Consider the following 19,696-nt stretch of genomic DNA (forward strand, 5'->3'; position numbering starts at 1 on the left):
CACAATGACAACCCATATTATGTCTCACCTTTTGAAGTTTCAATTTATTTTATTGACATTTTTTTTTTTACTAAATTTGAGGTTTTTTGAGGTTGGATCCAAATCAAATAACGGAACTTTTACAGATTTCAAAGGTGTCAAATTAGTCAGATCTCTTTGGTCGATTCTCAAGATCCCTTTTCAATGTTTGAGTTTAAGCACCATCACAATTCGGAGGTTTCTATAGTACCGGTATTACGTTTCAAACCGGTATACCGGACTTTACCGTCGGTACAAACCTTATGTTGTTTCACTTATTTACTGGGGTATTTCTTACCGGATTTACATCTGAAAAAGGTAATACCGGTATAACCGGCCGATATTTACCGGTTTTTAAAACATTGGTTTTACATTTTTTTTTCACACCATGTTATCGTCACGTACGCGTTAGTCCTCATTCCCTTTTTTTCACATTCACTTTTTTATGTTTGTGGTTATGGTTTCACAAATTTTCATTACTCACCACCAAATAAAAAATTATTTATATCAAATAAATTAAATAAATATTTAAAGAAAATGATTAATTTGATTGGTTAGGATGGGGCCCACAAACCTTTGTCGTTTACGTCGTGGCTGCACCCACGCCCTCTGGTTTTAACAGGGCTTTCACACCCCTTGTTTTGGTGCTTAAAGCCTGTTAAAGGCCACCTTAGGAAGGGTGTGAATCGATAATGTTCATTCTGGTGGACCTGGCGTGGAGTGAAGTGTTCACAGGTGTGTAGCCGTGTAGGTCGGGTGTACTAGAAAATGACCGGTTTACTTTTTTACAAGATTATTGGATTTTATCACCCCAAATTATTGCCGTTTTGTTGCTACCACTCCCAACTTTCACTTTGATTCCCACCACTCCTAACTTAACACTTTGTGTGTTTTGTCACCCCGTCATTAACTAAACACTAACTTTGTTAGTTTTATTATCCTACGTGGCCTGATTATTCAATGTGGCATGTTGGCACGAATATGTATACCTGAACACCTTATAACCTTATAACTTTATAAAACCCCCTAAATCATAACATATCAAACCCTATAATACCCTAAGCAAAATCAAATGCACCTTAGAGCCCTAATTTCTTCCCACCCATTCGATTACACTGAAAAATAAACCCTAAGTTTGATTCGACATGAGCTCTTCTTCTAACTCTACATCTAGTGTATCCAGAAACCCTGAAATTTTTAAGGTTGATTTAGAGAGGAATGTATACTCCCATCACGACATTGTTACAGGGCTTCGAGTTGTTGAACAAAAAAGTCTTCGACAAGGTCAAGATTTTTACGATTACTCTCATTGGCCGGTAAGTTCGACATTAATCATCCCTTTTTTCCTTGAATTGAATGTGTTGTAAACTGGAATGTTGTTGTCTTCTGTAGAGATCCGACTGTAAGTTCTTCTTGTGGAAAGAAGATGTGCACAATATGTTCAAACAACATTCATCCCAGTGCAAGTTTAGCTATGAAGACAAGAAGTTTCAAAAGATGGAATTACATAATATGTTGTTAGTAGAAGAGAACAAGATGTTGAAAGCAAAGATATGTGGAACAGAGTCGAAGTAGAAGTAGAAGAAGCTATATGTGTTAACCTTGTTAATTGCCTTTGCCATTCCAGTATGATTTTATATATCCAAGTAGTATGTAGTCATTACTTTTGTAATTGTACACACTTGATGTTGTAAATGCAATTTTCTAGTAGTTTATGCTTGGTAATTGTATCTGTACACAATTGGATTTGTACAAAGTTAATGGTTGTATATGCACATGTAGTAACTGTAATAAGATGACCAAAACTGTAATAAGATGAACAAGTTGATAACTGTAATAAGATGACTAAAACTGTAAACAAAATGACCTTGTAGTGTCTGCAGATGTAATGACTGTAATAAGACGACCTTGTATATGCACATGTAAACAGGATGACCAATGACCAAAACTGTAAACAACTTGTCCTGAAGACTGTAAACAAGTCCAGTGACCAAAACTGTAAACAAGTCCAATGACCAAAGCTGCACAAAACTGTAAACAAGTCTAATGATCAAAGCTGCACAAAAATGTAAACAAATCCAATAACCAAAACTGTAAACAAGTCCAATGCATAAATATAAACAAGTTCAATGACCAAAATTGTAAACAAGCCCAATGACCAAAGATGCACAAGACTATAAACAAGTCCAAAATAGTCATAGTATTTAATTAACTTAACTTGTTCTAAAGAGTTATAACATTACATAACATAAAGTTGTCCAAATAACATAACATAACATAACATAAAATTGTCTAAAGGATTATACCAAAAAGGACATACACCACATTAAGTTATAACATAAAGTTGTCCAAATATCACAAAAAGTCAAACATTGACTAATTAACTTAGTCTTCCCTGTTCCCCTTCCTTTTGCTCTTGCCTCTTACAGTTGACTTTTGGGTTGACCTTTTGCTTCCCTCTTGAGTAAACTGCTGAGTTATTCCTTGTAAGCACATACATAGGGCGATAAAGGAGCGAAAGTCATATATATAATTTCGTGTGTATTTGTGAGTGGATGAAAGATAAAATATAATAAACAAATAATAAATAAAATATTATTTAGTTAAACAAAGATATATTTGAGCAATCCCATGTAAAGGGTTTTTAAAAGCTGAAAAATTATTACGAATCAATGTTTTTTTAGTTAAATTATATAGATGAAGTTAAATATTTTAATGTGAATGCTCTTACATCAACCCTTAAAAATGTCGTAATTTAATATAGTAATATTATACTCACACTAATGAGAACAATACTCAATCTTATGGGGTGTATGTGTATGTGTGTGTATATATATATATAGAGAAAGGTTAACATACTTCACGGCTTATCATACTTCACGTAGGAGACAATGGTAACCGTTGGATCAGGGGTATAATCACGCATGGAACATATAATCACGCATGGGACCACATAATCACGCATGGGATCCAAAATCACGCACGTTATTTTGGTCAAAAAAATAATTACGCATGTTATATATTTCGTGAAGTAGGTTAATGTACGTTAAGGCGTGAAGTACATTATACTTTCTCTCTCTCTCTCTCTCTCTCTATATATATATATATATATATATATATTCTTCACAATATAGACGTGAGACAATATCTCCAATGATTACATCCCTCCTCCACCATCGATTCATTCACATGATTAGAAAAATTAGTAACATAAAATGTTGTTGACATGCATTTGAAATTGTCCCAATCTAATTTAGAATCCATGTGTTTCTTTTGTAGATCCCTAAAATTTGAGTTGAAACTTGATAACGATTTCTGTTGTTGACAACTGATTTACGATGTTGATTCCATCGGCCATTATTGTTGACTTGTGAGTTCTAATTAGCCATTCGCCAATTAGAGAACCAGCCCGTTGATGTTGCCATGATCTTACCGGTCACATAACCCTATATCAAAATCGTCTTCCTTCGATCATTATCCTCGAATCGGAATTGGAATCATATTGAAACACTTATTTTCTCTACACTTACACAATTTTTTAATTGAATGCTATTGTTTAAACAAATCACCATTTGAACCTTATTGTTCAAATAAATAAAAAGAAATATGACTACTTTAATGTTAGTCTTAGTTGTCCTCACATATCACTAATTTATTAATTATTGTCAAATTTGCACATAATGATATTGGAAATCTTTTTGAACATATAAAGACAAAGGCACAGCCAAGCAAAAGCCTTCAAGAATAACAAACAATACAACACATTCTGAATGATTAAGAGTGATGATCACCAAATAACTTTTATAGAAAAATTTATAAACATAAAACAAATCCAAATAAAACCATTCAACTGTAATGATTTCAAGACACTTTATAAATCTTCCATGCGAAATTCTTTCCAACGTGAACATTTGTATAAAAATCAAATTCTCAGATTGTTTGAAAATGGGATAAATAGATTTTATCACCCCAAACTAATCAATTTTGGCCGCTGGCACTCTCAACTTTCACTTTGGCTCCCACCAGCCCCTACTTAACACTTGGGTTGCTCTATCACTCCAAGGTTAACCAACCACTAACTCTGTTAGTTTTTAGCCTACGTGGCATTGTGACATGGCCTTTTTCTCACTTGGTTTGCTGACATGGCCTTGTTACGTATTATCCTTTGTATTTAGATCTGATTAAAAATATAAAATTAAAAGATTTATTTTATAAAACCCCATGTAACACCCCGTGTTTTCCAAAGTCAAAGTCAAAGTCAAGTGTTGACTGTTATTGGAATTAAAGATTAATAAAGATTAATTTCATTTTAGTTTCATTTTGATTTTCGTATTATTTGGAGTAAGTGTTGTATAATTAAACTAATCGACCGATAATCGAACTGTGAATCAACGACCGACTGTGAATGGTAGGAAGTAACAACGCAATAAAGCTAGTCAATCAATAATCAAGCTAATCAAATCAAGCATCAAACTCAAGTGTGGGGATTTTAGTACTTTTTATACGTGTGTGTGTGCCTTATGTGTTATTTGTGCATGTTTACTTTTATGTTAAAGTGTGTGGTAAATCAATCAAATCAATCAAGACTCGAAGGTGAATCAAACTCAATCGAAACCGACTTTGGAAACAAGTTGTAAGGATGCTTGTATGTTAGATATAGTAGTTGGGACTAAAAGTAATTTGATTAGGAATTCTATCATCCTCAAATTATCATTCATCGAACTCGAAATATCGGAAATCGTCGCGAAACACTCAAAATCAGGCAAGCCGTTCGAACAGGGCAACCTGATCGAACAGGCTAGCCGATCGAACAGGGCAACCTGATCGAACAGGTTAGCCGATCGAACAGGACTGTTCGATCGGACAGCTACTCGATCAGGAATGCTGTTCGATCAGCTGACCTTTCCTCTTTTGGAAGCCTATAAATAGGGCGGTCCTTGTCAAGCTTTCCACTTTTGGAAAAGTTCTGACCGACCAGCCTCTTCTTCTCACTAAATCCAAGATTTCTCTCAAACCTGTAAGTATTTCACCCTAATCTTTGTACGTTTTTGTTCATTAATCGATTCTCCATCTTTCTATCTTTCAAAATCTGAATTTCACCCATGAAATCACCAAGATCTAGGTGTTCTTGAGTGATGTCATCATGGTGTTCTTGGTGTTCATCAAGAACTTCATGTTCTTGACTTCATTCAACCATGAATAAGCTAGATCTAACCGATTTCCACATCAATAACTTAAAATCTTCCAAAGATCTTAACATTTCACGGTAGAAAAAGATTGGAAGATGGGTTTCATCTATCTTTCAACTCTTTTACACTCAAAAAGGTGAAAACGAGACTTGAACCGATTTACAAATCAACCTAAACAAACACATGGTTCAAGATTCGGGTTTTACCAAGAGATTTACCGATCTCGGGTTGAATGTTAAACTTAGGTTCCAAACCGTCTCTGACCGAGTTTGGGTGATTCTTGCTCGAGTCAGTAGACTAAGTAAGAACTTCAGTTTTGTGGTTCAACTCGTAGTCAAAATATCTCCAAATCACACCAAGTAACGGGAATAACCAAGTGTTAGGTGATAAGTTAACCAAATCGAGAAGCTGGCCGAACGGCTAGGCTGTTCGATCGAACAGCCCAACCGAACGACTATGCCAGCCGATCGGTTAGGCTAACCGATCGACTAGCACTTAGACCCACCAACTCACGAAAGTGTAGTATTGACGAGGTACTGTTCGATCGACTACGCCACTCGATTGTAATCATTACTGCTCGGATCATGAGATACTATACTTTAAAAACACTTAGACTTTTCAAAGCATTGGAATGTCACCCGATCGAACATACCAACCGATCGAGTGACATACTTGAAAACAACAAAGTGCTAACCGATCGGTTGGGCTAACCGGTCGAACAGCAGTTCGATCGACCAACTTGAAAGGTAGTACAAACCATCATACACAAACACCTCCTTCACATCAAAGGAAGAAACAATCCACTTGAAGGAACCAGCCGATCGAGCCAGCCAGCCGATCGAATGGATGTTCGAACGGACTTTCAAACCAATCGAACAGCCCACTCGATCGAACTGCTGTCCGATCGATTGGTCTATCCGATCCAGTTTCCTTTGTTTACTTTTTCCGCGTTACTCATCGTTGTGTTATCAAACTATTCAGGCTGACCTATTCTCAGTGCTCCCTTCAATCCACAATCAATCACTGTGAGTATACTCGATCCCTTTTTTGCTTTCAGCACTTTTGGGTGTTACATACGTAATCTATCAAATTCACAAACAACTCAAACTATTTGAACGCTAACCTACTTGCATGTATTACTTGTCTAAATGATTGCTGTTTATTATGTTTACACGTGGAGTGCTATCTACCTGCTTTAGCAACGTAGTACTATAGTTTGGACTCAGCACCCGTTCACACGGGGGTTGCTAAGGACAATTACTTGCATGGATTACGGTGGTAATCATGTATTGCGAACTGTCTCGGACAGTCAACCCGAAGTCGTTGGTACCGATGGTCCCATGTTGATAATTTACATGCATCGTTTGCCCTTGTGTACGTGCTTGGTTATGCGTAAACTATTCAAACCCTATATGCTATATCAAACTTGTGTACTCACCTTTACATTATATGTATTGACTTTTATTTTAACGTATGTGACAGGTGTTTAAGCTACTAGCGTGCTAGGGAAGCGAGGCAATAATAAACTTCTAGGAGCCTGTGACCTTAGGACAGTGTCCACGTACCTGTTCCAGGGCCATAATTATCTGTAGATCTTGCACTGGCACCTGTAGTCAGTAAGATCCACAGTAGTCGTCTAGAGGTCTTAAAACAATATTTACATTTGGTCTGTAATAATTAAGAATTTGAGTTGTCGGAACAGTTCCCATATTGTTTGGTTGATTTCTATGATAACTTGTTATTATTTGGGACACGGTATGGGACGTGTTATATAACTGAATTGTATGATAGTTGTTGTGGAAACTTCTGAACAATCTGTTTCGCTCAGTGCCGCGCCCCGATGATTCCGCCATCGGTTGGGGTGTGACACCCCACATCAACCCCTCCTTCTCTCTCTCTCCCTAGCTGCAACACCGCCACCACCACCGCCACCATCATCATCATCATCATCATCATCATCATCATCATCATCATCATCATCATCATCATCATCATCATCATCATCTTCACCAACCACCCATCACCACAGTCATCATCATCATCTCGACCAACAACCTCCAAACATCACCACATCAACCATAACCACCAGAATCCTCACCACAACTTCACCTTAATCAAAAGCCCCATAATGCGTACCGCTACTACTCCATTGTCTCCCGCGACTCATTCGCCCGCAAATCCATCGACAAACGACTCCTTTCTGATCACACCGACCGCGAGTGCCTCCAAAAAGAGCCTGAATTCCTCCACATCGTCGGTGGAAACCCTAACATTGTCCAGATCCACTGGTTATACGGAGACGATAACTAATTGCACATGATTATTGACCTTTGTGACTCGCTGGACCTCTTCGACCGAATCTCGAACCGCGCCAAAGTGTTTTCTGAACTGGAAGCTGCCACAATCTTCTCGCCGATGATGCATTCAATCAATTATTATCATCGGTTAGGTATAGCACATCGTGATATTAAGCCGGATAACATTTTGTTTGATTCTAGAGGCAAATTGAAGCTTGCGGATTTCGGATCTGCAGAGTGGTTTGCGATGAGTGATGCCGGAACGATGACCGGAATGTGGCGCCAGAGGTTTTGTTCGATAGAGAGTATAACGAGAAGGTTGATGTGTAGAGTGCCGGAGAGATTAGAGAATGTGTGTTTCTGTTGAAATGTTATGATTTAGGGTTTTTATAACTGATTTAAAGGGATGGTAAAAGGTGAGTCCACGTAGGCAGGCTAGCTCACAACTCCCTTGACACGTAGGATTAAAAAACAAACTGAGTTAGTGAATATTTAACGAAGGGTGACACAGCAACCTAAATGTTAAGTAGAGGGTGGTGGAAGCCAAAATGAAAGTTGAGAGTGACAGCGACCAATTTTGATTAGTTTGAAGTGATAAAATCCATTTCCCCTTGAAAATATTACCGTGTTTTGTTTTATTTTATTTTTCAACTCCATTTTGTTTTGTTGGAACGATCATATCGTTACATGATTAAAAAAGTTTCATGATCATCACTCATAAAACATTAATTTGAAAAATGAAATTATTTTTTGAGTCTATGTGTTTTAGTGGTTTTAACCTATTGAGTCCAGAATCAAAAAGTTTAATGTTCTAAGTTCTTAACCACTCATTTTATAAAAATTTGAGTTCAACTTTTAAACACTTGTACTTTTGATCTTGGACTCAAGTGGTTAAAACCATTAAAACACAGGGAGTGGTAACGTTATAAAATGAACGGTTAGGGATTCAGGACGTTAAACTTTTTGATTTTGAACTCAAACGGTTAATACCTCTAAAAGACAGAAACTCAAAAAGTAATTTACTTGTGAAAAAATATATTTAATCTTGTATTATGCGTTGTTATTATTGGAGAATTGTTTAGATAATTAATTAACAATACGATACATAGTTGGCGCTCGACCATTATTTGTTGAAGTAATATAAAAAATATGTATTTCACGTGTTTCATGTTATTGAGAACATGCCAAATAAGAAGCCCGAAGAAGGTCATGAAAATGCTAAAAAAAAAAAAGTGATGTAATCGGAATAATTCATAAAAAAATTTGATGTGATCGGAATAATTCATAAAAAAAATTGATGTGATCGGAATATATATATATATAATTCAATAAAGGTGGCTACCTGGTTATATAACCAAAGTCGGAAACATGTTTTTTTCTTTTTAGAATAGTGGGTGTGGGTGTGAGCGTTGATTGGCGTTTTGGCCCTATGGCGATGTCTATTGCAGACCATGTCGTCATCATCAAGACCTCGTCAACGTCTTACTCGTCGGGAGAAGAGAGATCGTCGTCTTGCTGCTATCCTCTCTAAGACAGTAGCAAAGGCTGTGAGTGAAGTATTCGAGAACGCAAGCAAGTCATCTGAGGAATCCCGAACCCTCACGCCCAAAGACTCCAACAAAGCTACTTTTAGCTTCAAACAATTCAAGGCATGTGGGCCAAAAGAGTTTACCGGTGAAGATGGCCCTACGGCTCTGTTTCATTGGTTTGACTCTGTGGAAGTCACCCTTCGTCAAAGCGGATGCCCAGATCACCTCCGTACTCTCAATGCTACCGGTGTCTTCCAGTCGCGAGCTTTGGACTGGTGGACCGCAGAAAGGAACAAGCGCGGGAACGACGCTGCATACGAGCTGACGTGGAAGGAATTGAAAGCGATCATGATGGACGAGTTCTGTCCTCCCCACGAACGCCAAAAGTTGGAGGATGAGTTCTGGAGTATCAAGCAAAAGGAGGGAGACAATGCTGGTCTCACTGCCCGTTTCAAGCAGTTGAGCATTATCTGTCCCGACCAGGTCAAGACTTCTGACATGACCATCAAGAAATACATCCGTGCTCTTCCGGATTGCGTTGCAGATTTTGTTCACGCCGCCAAACCCGCAACAATCGAGGAAACCTACCTGCTCGCTGCCGAGATTAACGACAAGCGAGTTAAGGCTGGTGTCTGGGATAAGCCAACCAAGTCCTTGCATCAAGTTACTGCCGCATCAACCGATAACACCACTGCCCAAGCCTCCAAGTCCTCGAGAAGAAGAAAGAAGAACAAGAGTTGTGCTGCTGCAACCAATGCTACCCCTCTTCAGTCAGTACCGCCACAACAGCAACAACCACAGCGCACTGCGCCAGTGATCAATGCGCCGCCAGCAAAGCGTGCGTACACCGGCCCCCACCCACTCTGTGCTACATGTTCTTATCATCACCCGGTGGGTGTGGCCTGCCGATTCTGCGCTCACTGTAACGTCTACGGGCATTTCACTGCGAGTTGTCGCTATGGTCCCCGTCAAGCTCAAGCTCAAGCTGCTGTTAACCAGGCTCTACTCCCTGCTCCTCAAGCTCCTCAAGCTGCACAGGCCCCAACAAACAATGTTCGGACCTGCTTCGCATGTGGTGACCCTAACCACTTCGCAAACCGGTGCCCGAACAGGGTGGTGAAACAAGAAGCTCAACAACCACAGCAACAACAACAACAGCCTCAACAGCAAGCCGCTCACGCCAGAACCTTCAACATCAATGCACGTCAGGCTCAAGCTGACAACAACGTGGTCAATGGTACGTTCCTTGTGAATGGTATATATGCATCATGTTTGTTTGATACTGGAGCCGATAACTGCTTTGTGTCATTTGAATTTGAGAAGCTTCTTAGACGTAAGCGCTCTTATCTTTCGACACCCTTCGAAGTAGAAGTCGCTACCGGGAGAACCATTGCTGTCAATTCTGTGCTCCGTGATTGTACTCTCAAGCTCAACAATCATATATTCCCGATTAATCTCATTCCAATGCAGCTCGGAAGTTTCGATGTCATAGTAGGCATGGACTTTCTTCGTGAAAACCATGCTGAAGTTGTGTGTGCTGATAAGATGATTCGTTTTGTGCTAGCTAGTGGTGATGTTCTATGTGTTTATGGTGAAACTACTGCGAAAGATCTCAAGCTCATGTCCTGTCTTCAAGCTCGCAAATATCTCCGCAAGGAATATCGAGCCTTCTTGGCCAACATTGTTGTAGCAGAGACGGACAAGAAAAAGAAAGTTGAAGTCAAGGATGTTCCTGTTGTCCGAGAATTTCCTCAGGTGTTCCCTGATGATCTTCCCGGATTACCTCCAAGTCGTGATATCGACTTTCGAATCGACCTTATTCCAGGAGCCAACCCAGTGGCAAAAGCTCCGTATCGACTCGCTCCCTCTGAGATGCGAGAACTCTCAAATCAACTCCAAGAGTTACTTGAAAAAGGCTTCATTCGCCCGAGCACTTCTCCATGGGGCGCGCCAGTCCTTTTTGTCAAAAAGAAGGACGGGTCGTTCCGGATGTGCATCGATTACCGGGAATTGAACAAGCTGACCATCAAGAACCGATACCCCTTACCAAGAATCGATGACCTGTTTGACCAATTACAAGGTGCTCAGTGTTTCTCCAAGATTGATCTACGTTCAGGCTACCATCAGTTGCGGATTCAAGAGGAAGACATCCCCAAAACCGCTTTTCGAACCCGATACGGCCACTACGAATTTGTTGTCATGCCTTTTGGTTTGACCAACGCTCCCGCGGTCTTTATGGATCTGATGAATCGCGTGTGTAAACCGTTCTTAGACCGTTTTGTCATTGTATTTATCGACGACGTCCTGATCTATTCCAGATCGAGGGCCGAACATGCGCAGCATCTGCGACTGGTTCTCGAGTTACTTCAGGGAAACCAACTCTACGCCAAATTCTCCAAGTGTGAGTTCTGGTTGGAGGAGGTTCAATTTCTGGGTCACATTGTGAATAGTCAGGGTATACACGTTGATCCTGCAAAGATTGAGGCAGTCAAGGGATGGGTTACGCCAAAGAATCCGTCAGAAGTTCGCTCTTTTCTCGGATTAGCTGGTTACTATCGGAGATTCATCGAAGGATTCTCAAAGATTGCCGTACCGCTTACCTCCCTTACTCATAAAGACAAGCCTTTTGTGTGGGGAACCGCGCAGGAAACTGCTTTCCAAACCCTCAAACACATGCTGTGCCATGCACCAGTTCTTACACTGCCGGACGGAAGCGATGACTTCGTTGTCTATTGTGATGCTTCAAACCTTGGACTTGGCTGTGTTCTCATGCAACGAGACAAGGTTATAGCTTACGCATCTCGACAGCTCAAAATCCACGAGAAGAACTATACAACCCATGACCTTGAGCTAGGCGCAGTTGTCTTTGCCTTAAAGATTTGGCGACACTACCTGTATGGTACAAAGTGTACGATCTTCACCGATCACAAGAGCCTACAACATATCTTTAACCAGAGAGAACTCAATATGCGTCAACGCCGATGGGTAGAACTCCTCAACGATTACGACTGTGAGATCCGTTATCACCCAGGCAAGGCGAATGTAGTTGCAGACGCCCTCAGCAGAAAGAATTACGTGATAGGTGTTCGGAACATCCAGGCTCAGTATAACCTCGAAGCTCTCATCCGCGAAGCACAACACGCATGCTTCAACGAGCGTACGTTGAAGAAAGAACGAATCTATCACGATGGAACTCAGCTCGTGAGCAAAGCCAACGGGATATTTTATTATCTGGACCGAATCTGGGTTCCGAGGAGGACAGATTTGCGAAAGATTATCATGAACGAAGCCCACAAATCCCGATATTCCATTCATCCCGGTGCGGACAAAATGTACCAGGACCTTCGTTACAAGTACTGGTGGCCTGGGATGAAAAGGGATATTGCTCTATATGTTGGTAGCTGTTTAACTTGTGCAAGAGTCAAGGCTGAACACCAAAGACCTTCAGGCTTACTCGAACAACCGCCGATACCCGTATGGAAGTGGGAAAGCATAGCTATGGATTTCATAACTAAGCTTCCGACCACGCCATCAGGTCACGACAGTATTTGGGTTATAGTCGACCGTCTGACCAAATCAGCCCACTTTCTGCCAATACGAGAAGACTATAAGGTGGCCAAACTAGCCCAAATCTACACCGACGAGATCATTAAGAATCATGGTACGCCTCGAGACATCATTTCGGATCGCGATGCTCGGTTTACATCGAGATTGTGGGAAACTTTTCAAGCAGCTCTAGGTACGACGCTGAATTTGAGTACCGCATTCCACCCGCAAACCGACGGGCAGACTGAAAGGACGATTCGTACTATTGAAGACATGCTCCGTGCGTGTGTTATTGATTTTGGTGGTAGTTGGAGCAAACACCTACCGTTGGTCGAATTTTCGTACAATAATAGCTATCACTCCAGCATCGAAATGGCACCTTTCGAAGCCTTGTATGGTAGGAGATGTCGCTCGCCTATTGTATGGCACGAGGTCGGTCATTCACAATTGACTGGGCCCGAGATTCTACAAGAAACGACTGACAAGATCCACCAAATAAGGGAAAATTTGGTAAAGGCCCGGGATAGACAAAAGATGTACGCCGATAAACGACGCAGGCCCCGCGAATTTGCAGTTGGCGACTACGTGCTCCTAAAGGTATCACCTTGGAAGGGAGTAGTCCGATTCGGCAAAAGAGGGAAACTTGCGCCTCGATTTGTTGGACCTTTTAAGATTCTGGAAAGGATCGGTAAAGTTGCCTACAAACTCGAATTGCCGGAGGAACTCAGCAATGTCCACCCGACTTTCCATATATCAAACCTTCGAAAATGTGTAGCCGACCACGACTCTATAATACCACTCGACGATCTTCAAGTCAATGAGACTCTACACTTCGTGGAAAAGCCTGTCGAAATCATGGACCGACAGACCAAGCAACTCAGACGCTCTCGCATTCCTATTGTAAAAGTACGATGGGAAGGCAAACGAGGCGCGGAGTTCACTTGGGAACTCGAAAGTGACATGAAGGCCAAGTACCCGCAGTTGTTCAGATAGATCTGAAGCATCAAATAGGTAAAAATCACACGGCGATGTACGGTTCTCGGCCTAATTTCGGGACGAAATTCCCTAAAGGAGGGGAGACTGTAACACCCCGTGTTTTCCAAAGTCAAAGTCAAAGTCAAGTGTTGACTGTTATTGGAATTAAAGATTAATAAAGATTAATTTCATTTTAGTTTCATTTTGATTTTCGTATTATTTGGAGTAAGTGTTGTATAATTAAACTAATCGACCGATAATCGAACTGTGAATCAACGACCGACTGTGAATGGTAGGAAGTAACAACGCAATAAAGCTAGTCAATCAATAATCAAGCTAATCAAATCAAGCATCAAACTCAAGTGTGGGGATTTTAGTACTTTTTATACGTGTGTGTGTGCCTTATGTGTTATTTGTGCATGTTTACTTTTATGTTAAAGTGTGTGGTAAATCAATCAAATCAATCAAGACTCGAAGGTGAATCAAACTCAATCGAAACCGACTTTGGAAACAAGTTGTAAGGATGCTTGTATGTTAGATATAGTAGTTGGGACTAAAAGTAATTTGATTAGGAATTCTATCATCCTCAAATTATCATTCATCGAACTCGAAATATCGGAAATCGTCGCGAAACACTCAAAATCAGGCAAGCCGTTCGAACAGGGCAACCTGATCGAACAGGCTAGCCGATCGAACAGGGCAACCTGATCGAACAGGTTAGCCGATCGAACAGGACTGTTCGATCGGACAGCTACTCGATCAGGAATGCTGTTCGATCAGCTGACCTTTCCTCTTTTGGAAGCCTATAAATAGGGCGGTCCTTGTCAAGCTTTCCACTTTTGGAAAAGTTCTGACCGACCAGCCTCTTCTTCTCACTAAATCCAAGATTTCTCTCAAACCTGTAAGTATTTCACCCTAATCTTTGTACGTTTTTGTTCATTAATCGATTCTCCATCTTTCTATCTTTCAAAATCTGAATTTCACCCATGAAATCACCAAGATCTAGGTGTTCTTGAGTGATGTCATCATGGTGTTCTTGGTGTTCATCAAGAACTTCATGTTCTTGACTTCATTCAACCATGAATAAGCTAGATCTAACCGATTTCCACATCAATAACTTAAAATCTTCCAAAGATCTTAACATTTCACGGTAGAAAAAGATTGGAAGATGGGTTTCATCTATCTTTCAACTCTTTTACACTCAAAAAGGTGAAAACGAGACTTGAACCGATTTACAAATCAACCTAAACAAACACATGGTTCAAGATTCGGGTTTTACCAAGAGATTTACCGATCTCGGGTTGAATGTTAAACTTAGGTTCCAAACCGTCTCTGACCGAGTTTGGGTGATTCTTGCTCGAGTCAGTAGACTAAGTAAGAACTTCAGTTTTGTGGTTCAACTCGTAGTCAAAATATCTCCAAATCACACCAAGTAACGGGAATAACCAAGTGTTAGGTGATAAGTTAACCAAATCGAGAAGCTGGCCGAACGGCTAGGCTGTTCGATCGAACAGCCCAACCGAACGACTATGCCAGCCGATCGGTTAGGCTAACCGATCGACTAGCACTTAGACCCACCAACTCACGAAAGTGTAGTATTGACGAGGTACTGTTCGATCGACTACGCCACTCGATTGTAATCATTACTGCTCGGATCATGAGATACTATACTTTAAAAACACTTAGACTTTTCAAAGCATTGGAATGTCACCCGATCGAACATACCAACCGATCGAGTGACATACTTGAAAACAACAAAGTGCTAACCGATCGGTTGGGCTAACCGGTCGAACAGCAGTTCGATCGACCAACTTGAAAGGTAGTACAAACCATCATACACAAACACCTCCTTCACATCAAAGGAAGAAACAATCCACTTGAAGGAACCAGCCGATCGAGCCAGCCAGCCGATCGAATGGATGTTCGAACGGACTTTCAAACCAATCGAACAGCCCACTCGATCGAACTGCTGTCCGATCGATTGGTCTATCCGATCCAGTTTCCTTTGTTTACTTTTTCCGCGTTACTCATCGTTGTGTTATCAAACTATTCAGGCTGACCTATTCTCAGTGCTCCCTTCAATCCACAATCAATCACTGTGAGTATACTCGATCCCTTTTTTGCTTTCAGCACTTTTGGGTGTTACATACGTAATCTATCAAATTCACAAACAACTCAAACTATTTGAACGCTAACCTACTTGCATGTATTACTTGTCTAAATGATTGCTGTTTATTATGTTTACACGTGGAGTGCTATCTACCTGCTTTAGCAACGTAGTACTATAGTTTGGACTCAGCACCCGTTCACACGGGGGTTGCTAAGGACAATTACTTGCATGGATTACGGTGGTAATCATGTATTGCGAACTGTCTCGGACAGTCAACCCGAAGTCGTTGGTACCGATGGTCCCATGTTGATAATTTACATGCATCGTTTGCCCTTGTGTACGTGCTTGGTTATGCGTAAACTATTCAAACCCTATATGCTATATCAAACTTGTGTACTCACCTTTACATTATATGTATTGACTTTTATTTTAACGTATGTGACAGGTGTTTAAGCTACTAGCGTGCTAGGGAAGCGAGGCAATAATAAACTTCTAGGAGCCTGTGACCTTAGGACAGTGTCCACGTACCTGTTCCAGGGCCATAATTATCTGTAGATCTTGCACTGGCACCTGTAGTCAGTAAGATCCACAGTAGTCGTCTAGAGGTCTTAAAACAATATTTACATTTGGTCTGTAATAATTAAGAATTTGAGTTGTCGGAACAGTTCCCATATTGTTTGGTTGATTTCTATGATAACTTGTTATTATTTGGGACACGGTATGGGACGTGTTATATAACTGAATTGTATGATAGTTGTTGTGGAAACTTCTGAACAATCTGTTTCGCTCAGTGCCGCGCCCCGATGATTCCGCCATCGGTTGGGGTGTGACACCCCACATCAACCCCTCCTTCTCTCTCTCTCCCTAGCTGCAACACCGCCACCGCCACCGCCACCATCATCATCATCATCATCATCATCATCATCATCATCATCATCATCATCATCATCATCATCTTCACCAACCACCCATCACCACAGTCATCATCATCATCTCGACCAACAACCTCCAAACATCACCACATCAACCATAACCACCAGAATCCTCACCACAACTTCACCTTAATCAAAAGCCCCATAATGCGTACCGCTACTACTCCATTGTCTCCCGCGACTCATTCGCCCGCAAATCCATCGACAAACGACTCCTTTCTGATCACACCGACCGCGAGTGCCTCCAAAAAGAGCCTGAATTCCTCCACATCGTCGGTGGAAACCCTAACATTGTCCAGATCCACTGGTTATACGGAGACGATAACTAATTGCACATGATTATTGACCTTTGTGACTCGCTGGACCTCTTCGACCGAATCTCGAACCGCGCCAAAGTGTTTTCTGAACTGGAAGCTGCCACAATCTTCTCGCCGATGATGCATTCAATCAATTATTATCATCGGTTAGGTATAGCACATCGTGATATTAAGCCGGATAACATTTTGTTTGATTCTAGAGGCAAATTGAAGCTTGCGGATTTCGGATCTGCAGAGTGGTTTGCGATGAGTGATGCCGGAACGATGACCGGAATGTGGCGCCAGAGGTTTTGTTCGATAGAGAGTATAACGAGAAGGTTGATGTGTAGAGTGCCGGAGAGATTAGAGAATGTGTGTTTCTGTTGAAATGTTATGATTTAGGGTTTTTATAACTGATTTAAAGGGATGGTAAAAGGTGAGTCCACGTAGGCAGGCTAGCTCACAACTCCCTTGACACGTAGGATTAAAAAACAAACTGAGTTAGTGAATATTTAACGAAGGGTGACACAGCAACCTAAATGTTAAGTAGAGGGTGGTGGAAGCCAAAATGAAAGTTGAGAGTGACAGCGACCAATTTTGATTAGTTTGAAGTGATAAAATCCATTTCCCCTTGAAAATATTACCGTGTTTTGTTTTATTTTATTTTTCAACTCCATTTTGTTTTGTTGGAACGATCATATCGTTACATGATTAAAAAAGTTTCATGATCATCACTCATAAAACATTAATTTGAAAAATGAAATTATTTTTTGAGTCTATGTGTTTTAGTGGTTTTAACCTATTGAGTCCAGAATCAAAAAGTTTAATGTTCTAAGTTCTTAACCACTCATTTTATAAAAATTTGAGTTCAACTTTTAAACACTTGTACTTTTGATCTTGGACTCAAGTGGTTAAAACCATTAAAACACAGGGAGTGGTAACGTTATAAAATGAACGGTTAGGGATTCAGGACGTTAAACTTTTTGATTTTGAACTCAAACGGTTAATACCTCTAAAAGACAGAAACTCAAAAAGTAATTTACTTGTGAAAAAATATATTTAATCTTGTATTATGCGTTGTTATTATTGGAGAATTGTTTAGATAATTAATTAACAATACGATACATAGTTGGCGCTCGACCATTATTTGTTGAAGTAATATAAAAAATATGTATTTCACGTGTTTCATGTTATTGAGAACATGCCAAATAAGAAGCCCGAAGAAGGTCATGAAAATGCTAAAAAAAAAAAGTGATGTAATCGGAATAATTCATAAAAAAATTTGATGTGATCGGAATAATTCATAAAAAAAATTGATGTGATCGGAATATATATATATATATATAATTCAATAAAGGTGGCTACCTGGTTATATAACCAAAGTCGGAAACATGTTTTTTTCTTTTTAGAATAGTGGGTGTGGGTGTGAGCGTTGACTGGCGTTTTGGCCCTTTAACGCCGGTTGCTTCACCCCGGGTTGACGTTGGGTATGGTGTTGCCTATTTGGTGTAGGAATTGAGCCTGACGTGAGGTGGGGGGCTGGGTGACATGACTGCTTTTGGTTGACTGGGTCAAATTTTAAATAGTTTAAACAAAAAAATTAAAATAAAAAAAATCCACATGACTGGCCATGCCACTACACCCCTAGTTTTTTAGTATTACCTTGTGGATTCCACCCTTGTCATATGTCAAGCAATGCCCCCAACCCAAACCTCTCTACACACCATAGTCTTATACGTAAAATATGTGTTGGGTTAAAATGGATTGGTTCGTTTAAAACAAATATTAAAATAACATGAATCATTACGTATAATAGAGTTAGGAAAGACTATGAACATTAATTAATTAATTAATTAATTAATTAACTCTATAACAATTAGGAAGCTGGATGAACATCTATACTATATAATAAAAGAAACCAATTTTGGGACACTTGTCATCATATTAGGCCATATCTTATGGATAATTATTATTTACTTTAATTAATTTTTTCTAATTAATTATAGATAACCCTCTTATTAAATATTATTTAGTTTAATCTTTTATAGATAATTATTATTTAGTTTAATTTTAATTTAATCTCTTCTAGAAAAAAATTCATAATTATTCGTAATTATTTATTAAAGAAACATATTTTTTTAATAAATTATCTAACCATAAATTTTAAAATTCGTTTGACGAAAAGGGAACACACTCAAATATCTTATTTATTTATTAAGGGGAAAATCTAATAATTATGTAAATATTTTTTGGATTCAGATTATTTTCGGTAATGTGCGAATTATAATTGTAACTTTTTATTTCTCATTAAATATAATGTAATACGTGAATACAATAATAAGTATATATAATATAATATATTTATTTTTGTATCATTTTCAAAGATTACATGTTTCTTTGATGAATTTTATAATAGTAACATACATCATCTTTATATTAACCCATTTATGTCAATTTGGTATATAAACGTCTCCATCTTTGGTTTGCATTTACAAGAAATATTTGTTATATAGTTTTGATTGTTCAACCCGTGTAACACACGGGGAACTAACCTAGTTAACTCTATAACAATTTAATACTCTAACTCTATAACAATTAGGAAGCTGGATGAACAGTACATATATAATATTTTAATACTTAAAATTACAAGTATGTCATTAATTATTAAATTTGGTCCAACTTAATTTACGATTTTATCCCGCTTTAAAATTATCATTTCATCTAAAATTACGCTTTTACCTCTGGTTCAAAATAAAATTATGCTTTTTTCCCCGGTTCAAAATTACGATTTTTCCTCGTTTAAA

General features: G+C 39.4%; 2 pseudogenes; both read left to right on the forward strand.

The window, feature by feature from the left end:
* The first annotated feature begins 1,163 nt into the window (after window positions 1-1,163).
* Window positions 1,164-7,897, forward strand: LOC110892421 (annotated as a pseudogene).
* A 1,058-nt stretch (window positions 7,898-8,955) lies between these two features.
* Window positions 8,956-17,305, forward strand: LOC110892423 (annotated as a pseudogene).
* Window positions 17,306-19,696: the final 2,391 nt, after the last annotated feature.

The sequence above is a fragment of the Helianthus annuus genome, chromosome 12 (genome assembly GCF_002127325.2).
Source record: "Helianthus annuus cultivar XRQ/B chromosome 12, HanXRQr2.0-SUNRISE, whole genome shotgun sequence".
NCBI lineage: Eukaryota > Viridiplantae > Streptophyta > Magnoliopsida > Asterales > Asteraceae > Helianthus > Helianthus annuus.